The sequence below is a fragment of the Hemitrygon akajei genome, chromosome 11 (assembly GCF_048418815.1).
Source record: "Hemitrygon akajei chromosome 11, sHemAka1.3, whole genome shotgun sequence".
Taxonomy (NCBI): domain Eukaryota; kingdom Metazoa; phylum Chordata; class Chondrichthyes; order Myliobatiformes; family Dasyatidae; genus Hemitrygon; species Hemitrygon akajei.
In genome coordinates, this window is record NC_133134.1 from 167,354,094 (window position 1) to 167,369,141 (window position 15,048).

General features: G+C 42.6%; 1 long non-coding RNA gene across 1 annotated transcript in view; it reads right to left on the reverse strand.

Moving 5' to 3' along the window:
- The window catches only part of LOC140736252 (uncharacterized), a 50,432-nt gene that overhangs the window by 32,804 nt on the left and 2,580 nt on the right, over positions 1 to 15,048 (reverse strand). The window contains exon 2 of the long non-coding RNA XR_012100912.1: positions 10,650 to 10,706. This is a non-coding gene — a long non-coding RNA (uncharacterized lncRNA). The remainder of the gene's footprint in view (positions 1 to 10,649; positions 10,707 to 15,048) is intronic.

Consider the following 15,048-nt stretch of genomic DNA (forward strand, 5'->3'; position numbering starts at 1 on the left):
GAAGAGAGCATATCCTGGGTGCAGGGTCCTGATGATAGATACTGCATTCTCATGACAACATTTCATGTGGATGTGCTCAATGGTGGGGAGGGTTTTATCTGTGATGGATTGGGCTATATCCATTACTCTTTGGAAGATTTCTGTCCAAGAGCATCAGTGTTTCCATACCAGGCTGTGATGTAGCCAGTCAATAAACACTCCATTACACATCCATAGAAATTGTCAATGTTTTAAATGACCTGCTAAATCTTTGCAAACTCCTAAGGAAGAAGAGGCACTGCCATCCTTACTTCATAATTGCACATATGTGCTGGGCCCTGGACAGGTCCTCTGAAATGATAACACTGAGGAACTTAAAGTTGCTGACCCTCTTCACATGCAACAAAAACAACAACATTCAAGGTATAATAAAGTATGATACAAGAATATAAAGCTTAAATAGCAACTATTTTTACTTCATTTTAGTAGACAACCCAACATTGATTAAATGAACATTCAATCAAATTGATTTGAAAATCTTTGTACATATGATTTTCAAAATAACTTTAATGTTGAATCCCAAAGCAACTCATATAGAACCATAGAACACTATAGCACAGAAAACAGCCCATTCGGCCCTTCTAGTCTGTGCCAAAACTTTATTCAGCTAGTCCCTTTGACGTGCACCCAGTCAGACCCAGTCAGTCAAACCCTCCAGACCTCTCCCATCCATGTATCTATCCAATTTATTCTTAAAACTTAAGAGTGAGCCCACATTACCATGTCAGATGGCAGCTCATTCCACACTCCCACCACTCTCTGAGTGAACAAGTTCCCACTAATGTTCCCCCTAAACCTTTCCCCCTAAAGCCACATCCTCTCATATTTATCTCTCCTAATCTAAGTGGAAAGAGCCTACTCGCATTTACACTGTCTATAATCCTCATAATTTTGTAAACCTCTATCAAATCCCCCCTCATTCTTCTATGCTCCAAGGAATAAAGCCCTAACCTGCTCAATCTTTCCCTGTAACTCAACTCCTGAAGACCTTGCAACATCCTAGTAAATCTCCTCTGCACTCTTTCAATCTTACTGATATCCTTCCTATAGTTAGGTGACCAGAACTGCGCACAGTACTCCAAATTTAGCCTCACCAATGTCTTATACAACCTCACCATAACATCCCAACTCCTATACGCAATACTTGGATTTATGAATGCCAAGATGCCAAAAGCCTTCTTTGCAACCCTGTCTACCTGTGACACCACTTTAAGGGAATTATGTATCTGAACTCCCAGATCCCTTTGTTCCTCCACACTTCTCAGTGCCCTACCATTTACTGTGTATGTCCTACCTTGATTTGTCCTTCCAAAATGCAACACCTCACACTTGTCTGCATTAAATTCCATCTGTCATTTTCTGGCCCATTTTTCCAGTTGGTCCAGATCCCTCTGCAAGCTTTGAAAGCCTTCCTCGCTGTCCACAATGTCTCCAATCTTAGTGTCCATCTTAGTGTCATCAGCAAACTTGCTGATCCAATTTACCACGTTATCACCTAGATCATTGATATAGACATCAAGCAACAATATCCCAGCACAGATCCCTGAGGCACACCACTAGTCACAGGCCTCCAATCTGAGAAGCAATCATCCACTACCATCTCTGTCTTCTCCCACACAGCCAATTTCGAATCCAGTTTACAACCTCTCCAAGGATACCTAGTGTCTGAACCTTCTGAACTAACCACCCAAGTGGGACCTTGTCAAAAGCCTTACTAAAGTCCATGTAGACAACATCCACAGCCTTTCCTTCATCTACTTTCTTGGTAACCTCCTCGAAAAACTCTACAATATTCATTAAACACGATCTACCATGCACAAAGCCATGCTGACTATCTTTAATCAGCCTTTGGCTGTTCAAATACTTGCATATCCAATCTCTCAGAACACCTTCCAATAATTTACCTACTACTGATGTCAGGCTCACTGGCCTGTAATTACCTGGTTTACTTTTGGAACCTTTTTTAAACAACGGAACAACATGAGCTACCCTCCAATCCCCCGGCACCACACCCATGGCTAAGGACATTTTAAATATTTCTGTCAGGGCCCCTGCAATTTCTACACTAGTCTCTCACAAGGTCCGAGGAAATATCATGTCAGGCCCGGGGGATTTATCTACCTTTATTCGCTGTAAGGCAGCAAGCATCTTCTCCTCTTTAATCTCTATATGTTCCATGACACTACTGCTTGTTTCCCTTCCTTCCATATACACTATGCCCGTTTCCTGAGTAAATACTGATGCAAAAAAGCTGTTTAGGATCTCCCCATCTCGTGAGGCTCCACACATAGACGACCACTCTGATCTTCTAGGGGACCAATTTTGTCCCTTACTATCCTTTTACTCTTAATTAACTTATAGAAAGCCTTCGGGTTTACCTTCACATTATCTGCCAAAGCAACCTCATGTCTTCTTTTTGCCTTCCTGATTTCCTTCTTTAATATTTTCTTACATTTTCTATACTCTTCAAGTACCTCATTTGTCCCTTGTTGCCTATACCTACTATACACCTCTCTCTTTTTCTTAACTAGATCACCGATATCCCTTGAAAACCAAGGTTCCCTATGCCTGTTAACTTTGTCTTTAATCCCGGCAGGAACATGCAAACTCTGCACTCTCAAAATTTCGCCTTTGAAGGCCTTCCACTTACTGAACACATCCTTGCCAGAAAACAACTTATCCCAATCCACTCTTCCTAGATCCTTTCTCATTTCCACAAAATTGGCCCTTCTCCAATTTAGAACCTCAATTCAAGGACCAGACCTATCGTTATCCATAATTAACTTAAAACTAATGACATTATGGTCACTGAACCCAAAATGTTTGCCTACACATACTTCTGTCACCTGACCTGTCTGGTTCCCTAAGAGGAGATCAAGTATTGCATCCTCTCTCGTAGGTACCTCTATATATTGATTTAGAAAACTTTCCTGAACACATTTGACAAACTCCAAGCCATCTAGCCCTTTCACAGTGTGGGAGTCCCAGTCAATACATGGAAAGTTAAAATCCCTTACTATTACAACTTTCTGTTTCTTACATCGGTCTGCTATCTCACTACAGATTTGCTCCTCCAATTCTCTCTGACTATTGGGTGGTCTATAATACAACCCTATTAATGTGGTCACACCTTTCCCGTTCCTCAGCTCCACCCATATGGCCTCTGTAGACAAGCCCTCCAGGCTGTCCTGTCAGCACACAGCTGTGATGTTTTCCCTGACTAGTAATGCCACTCCTCCCCCTTTCATCCCTCCCCCCTACCACGTCTGAAACAATGGAACCCCAGAACATTAAGCTGCCAGTCCTGCCCCTCCTGCAACCAAGTCTCACTAATAGCAATAATGTTGTAATCCCACGTGCCAATCCATGCCCCAAGCTCATCTGCCTTACCTACAATACTCCTTGCATTGAAATAGATTTCTATCACGTACAAACCTGTGATTTCTGTCTATACATGCAGTCCTTGAATGACCTATATCCTCCTCCATCTCACTATCTGTTCTAACACTCTGGTTCCCCTCCCCCTGCAAATCTAGTTTAAACCCCCCCCCCCCCCCCCCCGCAGCAGCACTAGCAAATCTACCTGCAAGGATGTTAGTCCCCCACCAGTTCAGGTGCAAACCTTCCCGTCGGACCAGGTCCCACCTTCCCTGGAACAAAGCCCAATTGTTCAGAAACATGAAGCCCTCCCTCCTGGACCAACTCCTTAGCCACATATTTAGCTGCACTATCTTCCTATTTCTAGCCTCACTAGCACGTGGCATGGGTAGCAGTCCTGAGATTGCAACCCTGGAGGTCCTGTCCTTCAACTTTGCACCTAACTCACTAAACTCTCTTTGCAGAACCTCCTCCTCCTTCCTATCCACATCATTGGTCCCTACATGGACCACGACATCTGGCTGCTCACCCTCCCTCCTGAGAATACCGAGAACTCTATCCGAGATATTGTGGACCCTAGCACCAGGTAGGCAACAGACCATCCAGGATTCTCGATCTCTCCCACAGAACCTCTTATCTGTCCCCCTAACTATTGAATCCCCCGTCACTACTGCTCTCCTCTTTTCCCTCCTTCCTTTCTGAGCAGAGGGTCCAGTCTCGGTGCCAGAGACGCGGCCACTACAACCTGTCCCTGGCAGGTCATCCGCACCAACAGTATCCAAAACAATATACTTATTGTTAATGGGAATGGCCACAGGGGTGCTCTGCTCTTTCTGTCTATTCCCCTTCCCTCTCCTGATAGTCACCCAGCTACCTGCCTCCTGACCTTTAGGGGTGACTGTCTCCTTGAAACTCCTGTCTATTTCTGCCTCTGCCTCACAAATGATCCGAAGTTCATCCAGCTCCAGCTCCAGTTCCCTAACTTGGTTTGTCAGGAGCTGCAGCTGGATGCACCTTTTACAGGTGTAGTCATCAGGGACAATTGTGCTGTCCCTGACTTCCCACGTACTGCATATGGAGCACTCGACTGCTGCCTCCATATGCAATACAAATGTGAGGTGCTGCACTTTGGGAGGACAAACCAGGGTAGGACTTACACAGGGAACTGAGAAGTCTGACAGAATAGGGAGATCTGGGAATACAGATCCATAATTCCTAGAAAATGGCATCACAGGTAGATAGGATCATAAAGAGAGCTTTTAGCACCTTGGTCTTCTTAACCAAAGCACAAATCAAATTTGTAGAGAAATTGCAGACTGTTGCAAGAAACATAAGGTTGTTACAGTAGGTGATGTTAACCTTCCACATATTGACTGGGACTTCCATGCTGTAAAAGGACCAGATGGATAGAGTTTGTCAAATGTGTTCAGGAAAGCTTCCCGAATCAGTGCATAGAAATCTCAATACTTAATCTTGAATAAGAGAATAAGACAGGGCAGGTGACAGAAGTTTGTATAGGGGAACATCTAGTGATCATAATGTTATCATTTGAAAGTAAATATGGAAGTAGGTCTGGTCCAGAGGTTGAGTTTCTAAATTGGAGAAAGGCCAATTTTGATGTTATCAGAAAGGATCTGGCAAGTATGAATTAGGACCATCTGTTTCCTGGCAAAGGTGTACTTGGTAAGAGGGAGGCATTCAAAAGTGAACATTTGAGAGTACAAAGCATGTGCGTGCCTGTCAGAATAAAAGGTAAACATAACAAGTTTAGGGAACCTTGGTTTTCAAGAGATATTGAGGCCTTGGTTAAAAAAAAAAGGAGGTACATAGCATGTATAGGTAGTTAGGAACAAATGAGGTGCTTATGGAGTATTAGAAATGCAAAAGAACACCTAAGAAAGAAATCAGGAGGGCCAAAAGAAAGCTTGAGGTTGCCCTAGCAGACAAGGTGAAGGAGAATCTTAAGGGATTCTACAAATAAGTTAACAGCAAAAAAGACTGTAAGGGACAAAATTGGTTCTCTGGAAGATCAGAATGATAATCTATGCATGGAACCAAAAGAGATGGGTGAGATCTTAAATTGATTTTTTTGCATCTGTATTTACGCAGGAGATGGAAACAGTCTATAGAGATGAGGCAAAACAGCATCGTCATCGTGGACTCTATACAGATTACAGAGGAGGAGATGTTTGCTGTCTTGAGGCAAATTAGGATGGATATATCCCCAGGGCCTGACAAGTGTTCTCTTGGACCCTGTGGGAGGCAAATTCAAGAATTGCAGGGGCCTAGCGGAGATATCTAAATAACCTTTAGTGGAGGATTGGTGAAAAGTTAATGTTGTTCCACTGTTTAAGAAATGCTATAAAAATAAACCAGTAAATTATAGGCCAGTGAGCTTGACATCAGTAGTGGAAAAGTTATTGGTAGCTATTCTATGGACTTGATATATAAGTATTTGGATGATCAGGAACTGATCAGGGATAGTCAGCTTGGCTTTGTGCGTGGTAGGTCTTGTCTATCCAATCTTACAGAGCTTTTCAAGGAAGTTACCAGGAAAGTTGATGAAGACAAGGCAGTGGATGATGTCTACAAGACATTTGACAAGGTCCCACATGTAAGGTGGTCAGGAAGGTTCAGTCGCTTGGCATTAAAAATGAAGTAGTAATTCGGATTAGATATTGGTTTTGTGGGAGAAGCCAGAGAGTGGTTGTAGATGGTTGCCTCTCTGGCTGGAGACCTGTGATTAGTGGAGTGCCACAGGATTGGTGCTGGGTTTGTTGTTTTCTTTCATTTGTATCATTGATCTGGATGATAATGTGGTTAACTGGATCAGCAAGTTTGCGGATGACACCAAGACTGGGGGTGTAGTGGGCAGCGAGGAAGAATATCAGAGCTTGAAGTGGAGTGTGGACCAGCTGGTAAAATAGGTTGAAAAACAGCAGATGGAATTTAATGCAGAGAAACACAAGGTGTTGCACTTAGGACCAACAAGGGTAGGCCTTACACAATGAATGGTAGGGCACTGAGGAGTGCTCTAGGCTAAAAGGTTCTGGGAACACAGATCCATAATTCTATGAAAGTGGTGGCACAGGTAAATAGGGTCAAAAAGAAAGCTTTTGGCACATTGGCTTTCATAAATCAAAGTATTGAATAAAGGAGATGGGATGATATGTTGAAGTTGTTTAAGACATTGGTGAGGCCTAATTTGGAGTATTGTGTGTTGTTTTAGTCACCTACCTACAGGAAAGGTGTAAATAAGGTTGAATGAATACAGATAAAATTTAAAAGGATGTTGCCAAGACTGGAGGACCTGAGCTATAAAGAAAGATTGAATAGGTTAGGACTTTATTCCTTGGAACATAGAAGATTGAGTGGAGATTTGATAGAGGTATGCAAAATTATGAGGGGTTCAGATAGGCTAAATGCAAGCAGGCTTTTTCCATTGAGGTTGAGTGGGACTACAACTAGAGGTCATGGGTTAAGGGTGAAAAGTGAAATGCTTAAGGGGAACATAAGGGAAAATTTCTTTGCTCAGAGGGCTGTGAGAGTGTGGAACGAGCTGCCAGCACAAATGGTGCACGTGAACTCAATTTCAACATTTAAGAGAAGTTTGGATAGGTACACGGATGGGAGGGATATGGAAGGTCTAGGTGCAGGTCGATGGGACTAGGCAGATGATCATTTTGACATGGACTAAATGGGCAGAAGGACTTGTTTCTGTACCTATGTATTCTATGCCTCAATGACTAAATGATTCCCAGAGTAAAAATTCAAATATAATATTACAAGATTTTAAGGTATGAGGGTGCAAGTTTAAAGGAGATGTACAGGGCAAGAATTTGTACATAGAGTGTAGTAGTTCACTTAAAGAGGGTGCAAGAGTAGTGGTAGAGGCAGATAAAATAGTGGTGCTTAAGAGTCTTTTAAATATGACACACGAATATGCAGAGAACAGGGCTATAGTTTAATTGGCTGCTGTGTTTGGTACAGACATTGTGGGTCTTAAATCCTGTCACTATGCTGTACTGTTCTAGATTGTGGAGGGTGATGGGGGTATTGGAGCAATGGAGAGAATAAGTCAAAGTTTAAAGTAACTTCTCTTAAATTTATTATCAAAGTATGTATTATCAAATTATCACCCTGAGATTCATTTCTCGGCATGCATTCACAGTAGAACAAAGAAATGCAAAGGAATCAATGAAAAACTACACACAAACAATGTAAAAAGAAGACAAACTGTGCAAATACAAATAAATAAGTAAATAAATAGAAGGGTGTGTTTGACAGAAACTGAGTAGATCAGGAGACTAAGGGACAGGGGGGTGAACATCACTCTGAAACTGGAGAACATTTATTTTCCCTCCCCTATCTATCCATTTGCCCATCACTCACACACTCCTCCCAGTCTTCCCATCTACCCAAAATCCTTCCCTTAACTCTTCACTTTTGATTTTGTATCAGATTTCATCATCCTCAGCCCTTTGTTGTTTCCACTTATCACCTCCCAGACTCTGTTGCTATCTCCACCCCTCCCTCCTTTCCTTCCCCCCGGCTTGACTCTATCTGCTAGTCGACCCATCCTCACCTGGGTTCATTTATTACTTGGCAGGTCTTGACCCAACCCTCCTCCTCACCCCTTTATCCAAGCCAAATCCTCTCTATTCTTTCAATCCCAATGCTGCAATCTTACTGGCCATTTCACTCCACAGGTGCTGCCTGACCCATTGACTTCTCCAGTAGCTTCTTCTTTGTTCCTTCAATAGAGATTTCTGGGTTTAAAAGTCTCACCTGAAAATTCTGCGTGGGGAGTGATAGAGCCATTCTGTGGAATATCTAAAAAACTCCTTGCCCAAAGGTTCAATCAATTTTCCCTTCAACAACAGGAAAGCAAGAAAACCACATGACAACCTCATAGATATTCTGGTCCTAGTTCTTAATACAAAGTAGAAAATACCTGAAAAGTCTGTGGGAGTAAGAGGGCCATTCAGTGGATGATCTAAGAAATCCTTTACCTGAGGGTCCATCCATTTCTGCTTTATCAGCAGGAAAGCAAGAAAACCCCATGACATCCCCACAGACATTCAGGCCCCAGTTCTTAATACAAGGTAGAATACTACCTTTTCGAGCCTGGAATTTGAGGACCTATTACCAGCTAGTCCAGGGGTCAGTCGGAAGTCGGAAAGTTGAAGACTGACGGCTGGAGCCCGGGGACTGGAGGCCCAGAGGCTGGGAACCCTGCTCCATCTCAATATCATTTTCCTGCTCTCTGCCCATGCTGCTGATGTTTCTTGTGTCTTTCAAAGATTCTTTAACCATTCTATACCTAAATGAATATATCTGTCAATATAAGTAAACCGCACACAAGTATAATTACTGTTGTAGGGTTTTCCAAACTGTGGCTTGTCTAATCTCATGTAACAATATCAAGTTGACTGATAGGATATTTGTGGTTTAGCTGCACCACCTTGTGCTAGTCTTCAGTGATTACAGGTTTATGGAAGACAGTACTCAGCATTAAAAACAAACTGGAATCAGAATCAGGTTTATTTTCACTGACATATGTCATGAAATTTTGCTGTATTGATTCAGCAGTACAGTGAAAGAAGGAATTACTATATATTACAATAAGAAATATGAAAAATAAATAAGTAGTGCTAAAAGAGAGCTACATACTGAAATAGTGTTCATGGACCATTCAGAAATCTGATGGCAGAGGGGAAGAAGCTGTTCCTAAAATATTGAGAATGTGTCTTCAGGCTCCTGAACCTCCTCCCTGATGGTAGCAATGAGAAGAGGGCATATTGCAGGTGGTGGGATCCTTAATGAAGGATGCCACCTTCTTGAAGCACCGCCATTTGAAGATGTCCTCGATGCTGGGGAGCAGGGGTTCCCACCTTTTTGTGCCTTGGACCCTTACCATTAACCAAGGAGTCTGTGGACCCCAGGTTGGGAACCCCTGGTCTGGAGGTTCTTTCATTTAGTTATCCTTTTCCTTTAAAGACATTGTGTGAGAAATTACTTAAATCACCTTATAAAATTAATTTGTTTACATTCTTCAGGACTGAGTCTAAATTGAATGCAGCTTTTTAACTACAATGGGCATTACAATCAAATCCAATCACATGATTATCCAATTTCATTCTCCTTTACACTTGTGTACTGGAAATCCCATTAAACAATCTTGAATCACAAATCTTTCAACACATGCTGCCCAATCAGAGTTATTAAATAACAATCGGGAATAATCTGCAGTATTTTTGTCTTCTTAGGGACGCAGAATACTATATAGCTGGATTTGCTTTCAAATCATGGAGGGAGGGGAAGGAGTACAAACTGGCTGGTGATAGATGAGACAAGGTGAGGAGATGGGTGGGTGAGTGGGGGAGGAGATATTATTTTTTAAAGGCAGGATCTCTGTCAGAGTCATCTTATGTACAGCCTAGCATCACTTTAAGGACATACTGTACAATCAATGCATATAAACTAACTTAACGTTGTTATACCTGGGGGTGGTAATGGGGACAAGCTTCCACTACCTGTTAAATGCTCCCGTTGGTGTGCGCCTCAAATAGCCTCTAAAGTCACATGTGGCTTAGCTACTAAGCCTGGCAGAACTGTTTCTACTGACAGGAGAGGGGGCAAAGTTCGGTTACTGGCACCATAAAGCCAGTGGCTTTGGGCAGATGGAGCTTGTCAGCTGTGATTGGCAGCTCATCTAGAAGAAAAACTCTGTTCTCAAACCTCTGCTGCTTTGTAGCTATACCTACTCATGGGGAAGGCTTCAGAAGTAAACCTTGAGGGAAAAATCCAGAGCTGGTCCCTAAGGCAGTTCAATGCTGACTGGTAACTCCTGCGACGGTGCTGGTACCAAACTGTATTGGCCTCTGCCATTTCTTTGGGTTCATCAGATTCCTGGAGAGGGGGAGCTTGCTACCTGGACAACAGCATGTTCTCCATATCGTACTGCCCAGGCTTTGCGTATCTAGATGGCTAGGACACAATGTCCATGGCCAAATCTGACTGACGAAGGCCCTCACTCATGTATTTTTAATTATTGTGTTTTTTTATTATTACTGTATTTTTTACCTCTTCTGATTTTTTGTGCTGCACTGGATCCAGAGTAACAATTATTTCTTTCTTCTTTACACGTGTGTACAGGAAATCACATTAAACAATCTTTGAATAATTTAATCTAGTATTAATCAGCATATTTAAAGCAAAGATATACTTACAATGGAGGAGGTGCAAAATGATTTCACTATGCTGATTCCAGGTATAAAATGGCTGACCTATGAAAGAACATAGTGCAGGTTGGCTCCATAATTATTGGGGCTTATAGATTGAGAAATAAGACCATAAGACATAGGAGTAGAATTAAGCCACTCAGCCCATCAAGTCTGCTCTGCCATTTGATTAAGGCAGATCCATTTCCTTTTCAACCCCAATCTCCTGCTTTCTACCCGTAACCCTTCAATCCCTGACTTATCAAGAATCTATCAACCACCACCTTAAATACACCCAATTACTTGGCCTCCACAGCCACCAGTGGCAATGAATTCCATAGGTTCACCAACCTCTGGCTAAAGAAATTCCCCCTCATTTCCATTCTAAATGGACATCCCTCTATGCTGAGGTTGTGCCCTCTAGTTCTATGTCCCCCACTATAGGAAATATCTTCTCTATCTAGGCCTTTCAACATTCGTTAGGTTTCAATGAGATAGATCCGCCTTCGTTCTTCCAGATTGCAGTCAGTAGCTATCAAACACTCCTCATATGATAAGTCTTTCACTTCCAGAATTAATTTCATTAATCTTCTTTGAAATCTCTCACATGTCACCATATCCTTTCTTAGATAAGGGGCCCAAACTGCTCACAGTACTCCAAGTGAAGCCTCACTGGTGTCTTATAAAGCCTCAGCACTACAGCTTTGTTTATATTCTAGTCCTCTCAAAATGAACGCTAACATTACATTTGCCTTCCTTACCACTGACTCAATCTGCAAGTTAACCTTTAGGGAATCCTGCACAATGACTCCCAAATCCCTTTGAACCTCAGAGTCTTGAATTTTCTCCCCATTTCAGTTCTGGTCAAGCTAATGCTGTTCCAGGGGGTTTAAACTAGATTTGTAGGGGGAGGGGAACCAGAGTGTTAGCGCAGATGGTGAGGTGGAGGAGGCTAAAGGTCATGCAAGAGCTGCAAGTACAGTACATGGAGTAAAGCCAGATCTAACATATAAAGAGGCTTTGAGGAAACAGAAACAGAATAAAGGGCGTAAGATAGAAGGGTTAAAGTGTGTGTACTTCAATGCAAGAAGCATCAGGAACAAAGGTGATGAACTGAGAGCTTGGATACATACATGGAATTGTGATGTGGTGGCCATTACAGAGACTTGGCTGGCACCAGGACAGGAAGGATTCTCAATATTCCTGGATTTCAGTGCTTTAAAAGGGATAGAGAGGGGGGAAAGGGGAGGAGGGGTGGCATTACTGGTCAGGGATACTATTACAGCTACAGAAAGGGTGGGTAATGTAGCAGGATCCTCTTTTGAGTCAGTATGGGTAGAAGTCAGGAACAGGAAGGGAGCAGTTACTCTATTGGGAGTATTCTATAGGCTCCCTGGTAGCAGCAGAGATACTGAGGAGCAGATTGGGAGGCAGATTTTGGAAAGGTGAAAAAATAACAGGGTTGTTATCATGGGTGACTTTAACTTCCCTAATATTGATTGGCACCTGATTAGTTCCAATGGTTTAGACAGGGCAGAGTTTGTTAAGTGCATCCAGGATGGATTCCTGTCACAGTATGTTGACAGGCCGACTAGGGGGAATGCCATACTAGATCTAGTATTGGGTGACGAACCGGGTCAGGTCACAGATCTCTCAGAGGGTGAGCATCTGGGGTACAGTGACCACCGCTCCCTGGCCTTTAACATTATCATGGAAAAGGATAGAATCAGAGAGGACAGGAAATTTTTTAATTGGGGAAAGGCAAATTATGAGGCTATAAGGCTAGAACTTGTGCATGTGAATTGGGATGATGTTTTTGCAGGGAAATGTACTATGGACATGTGGTTGATGTTTAGGGATCTCTTGCAGGATGTTAGGGATAAATTTGTCCCGGTGAGGAAGATAAAGAATGGTAGGGTGAAGGAACCATGGGTGACAAGTGAGGTAGAGAATCTAGTCAGATGGAAGAAGGCAGCATATGTAAGGCTTAGGAAGTAAGGATCAGATAAGTCTATTGAGGAATATAGGATAGCAAGAAAGGAGCTTAAGAAGGGGCTGAGGAGAGCAAGAAAGGGGCATGAGAAGGCCTTGGTGAGTAGAGTAAAGAAAAACCCCAAGGCATTCTTCAATTATGTGAAGAACAAAAGGTTGACAGGAGTGAAGATAGGACCGATTAGAGATAAAGGTGGGAAGATGTGTCTGGAGGCTGTGGATGTAAGCGAGGTCCTCAATGAATACTTCTCTTCAGTATTCACCAATGAGAGGGAACCTGAAGACAATATGAGTGAGGTTGATGCTCTGGAGCATGTTAATATTAAGGCAGAAGAGGTGTTGGAGTTGTTAAAATACATCAGGACAGATAGGTCCCTGGGGCCTGACGGAATATTCCCCAGGCTGCTCCACGAGGTGAGGCGACGTATTAATGCTCAGTTTGCAAGGTGGCCTGTCACATTTGTGCCACAATTGTTCTTGGCACCACTGACAGGAGCCAATCTCGTTGATTGTTTCAATTTTCAGGGTTTTTGACCAAATCCTGCAAAATCAACAATCTATAATTTTAACAGAGGACTGTGGCTTAAAGTTCAGGTTGGGATTTGAATATTCCATGCCATGTTCATTATAAATCAGGAGTGTAAAGGAATAACAGCAGGTACAACCATCCAGAAATTCCCCAAGTTGGATGTTACCCTGACTTGGCAATGTATCGTTGTTCATTGTTGCTAAGGCAAATGTCAGGAACTTCAAACACAAGATTGAGGAAATACCTTAACCACCATCTTGTGAAAAGCACTTCAGGGTGGACGATATATCTTGGGTTAGCCATGAGTGCATAACTTCAACCTTTTTATTTGTATTATTTGTAAATTGACATTTTTTTGCGTTCAGTAACTTAAGATCATAATCAGGTTTAATATCACTGGGCTTGTGTCACAGTATTTGTTGTTTTGCGGTAGCAGTACACTGCAATTATAATTAAAAAACTATAAATTAAGAAAAATATTTTAATAAATTAAATTGTGCAAAAATAGAGCAAAAAAATGTGAGGTAACATTCATGGGTTCATTGTCAGTTCAGAAATCTGATGGTGGAGGAGAAGAATCTGTTCCTAAAACATTGAGTGTGTATCTTCAGGCTCCTGTACCTCCTCCCTGATGATAGCAATGAGAAGAGGGCATGTCCTGGTTGATGGGAGTCTTTAGTGAGGGATGCAACCTTTATGAGGCATCACAATTTGAAGATTTCCTCAATGGTGGGACAAACTTCAACCCAGAGAAGTGTAAGGTGATACACTTTGGAAGGACAAACTCCAAGGCAGAGTACAAAGTAAATGGCAGGATACTTGGGAGTATGGAGGAGCAGAGGGATCTGGGGGTACATGTCCACAGATCCCTTAAAGTTGTCTCACAGGTAGATAGAGTAGTTAAGAAAGTTTATGGAGTGTTAGCTTTCATAAGTCGAGGGATAGAGTTTAAGAGTTGCGGGGTAATGATGCAGCTCTATAAACATCTAGTTAGACCACACTTGGAGTACTGTGTCCAGTTCTGGTCGCCTCACTATGGGGAGGATGTGGAAGCATTGGAAAGGGTACAGAGGCGATTTACCAGAATGCTGCCTGGTTTGGAGGGTGTGCATTATGATCAGAGATTAAGGGAGCTAGGACTTTATTCTTTGGAGAGGAGACATGACAAGAGGTATACAAGATATTAAGAGGAATAGATAGAGTGGACAGCCAGTGCCTCTTCCCCAGGGCACCACTACTCAATACAAGAAAACATGGCTTTAAGGTAAGGGGTGGAAAGTTCAAGGGGGATATTAGAGGAAGGTTTTTTACTCAGAGAGTGGTTGGTGTGTGGAATACACTGCCTGAGTCAGTGGTGGAGGCAGATACACTAGTGAAGTTTAAGAGACTACTAGACAGGTATATGGAGGAATTTAAGGTGGAGGGTTATATGGGAGGCAGGGTTTAAGGGTCGGCACAGCATTGTGGGCTGAAGGGCCTGTACTGTGCTGTATTGTTTTCTGTTCTATAGCGCCTGTATACAACACTCCCTCGGTCCACAGCTTCCAGATAGCTCATGAAAATATCCTTCTTACTTCTTTTACATCTGTTTTTCACCTCAGATGTGTTTCTGGGACTGTTAAGAGTTAGAATCCGCAATTTACTGTTTGGATATCATTAGAATGATACAGCACTCTGCTGTCTCCAAGAATTTTCTGGGAAGCAAGCACATACTCAGACGGCATTAATGCGAAGAAACTTCAAGATGGGTGTGAGCTGACGTTTGACTCCATTTTGCCATTAATCGCTGATTAAAGCATCGGGGCAAATTGAGACATCGAGGCAAATGTGGAGAGTTTCAGCGCTGACTGCCTGCCTTGTGATCAGTGCCAGAGAAGGATTCTGTGA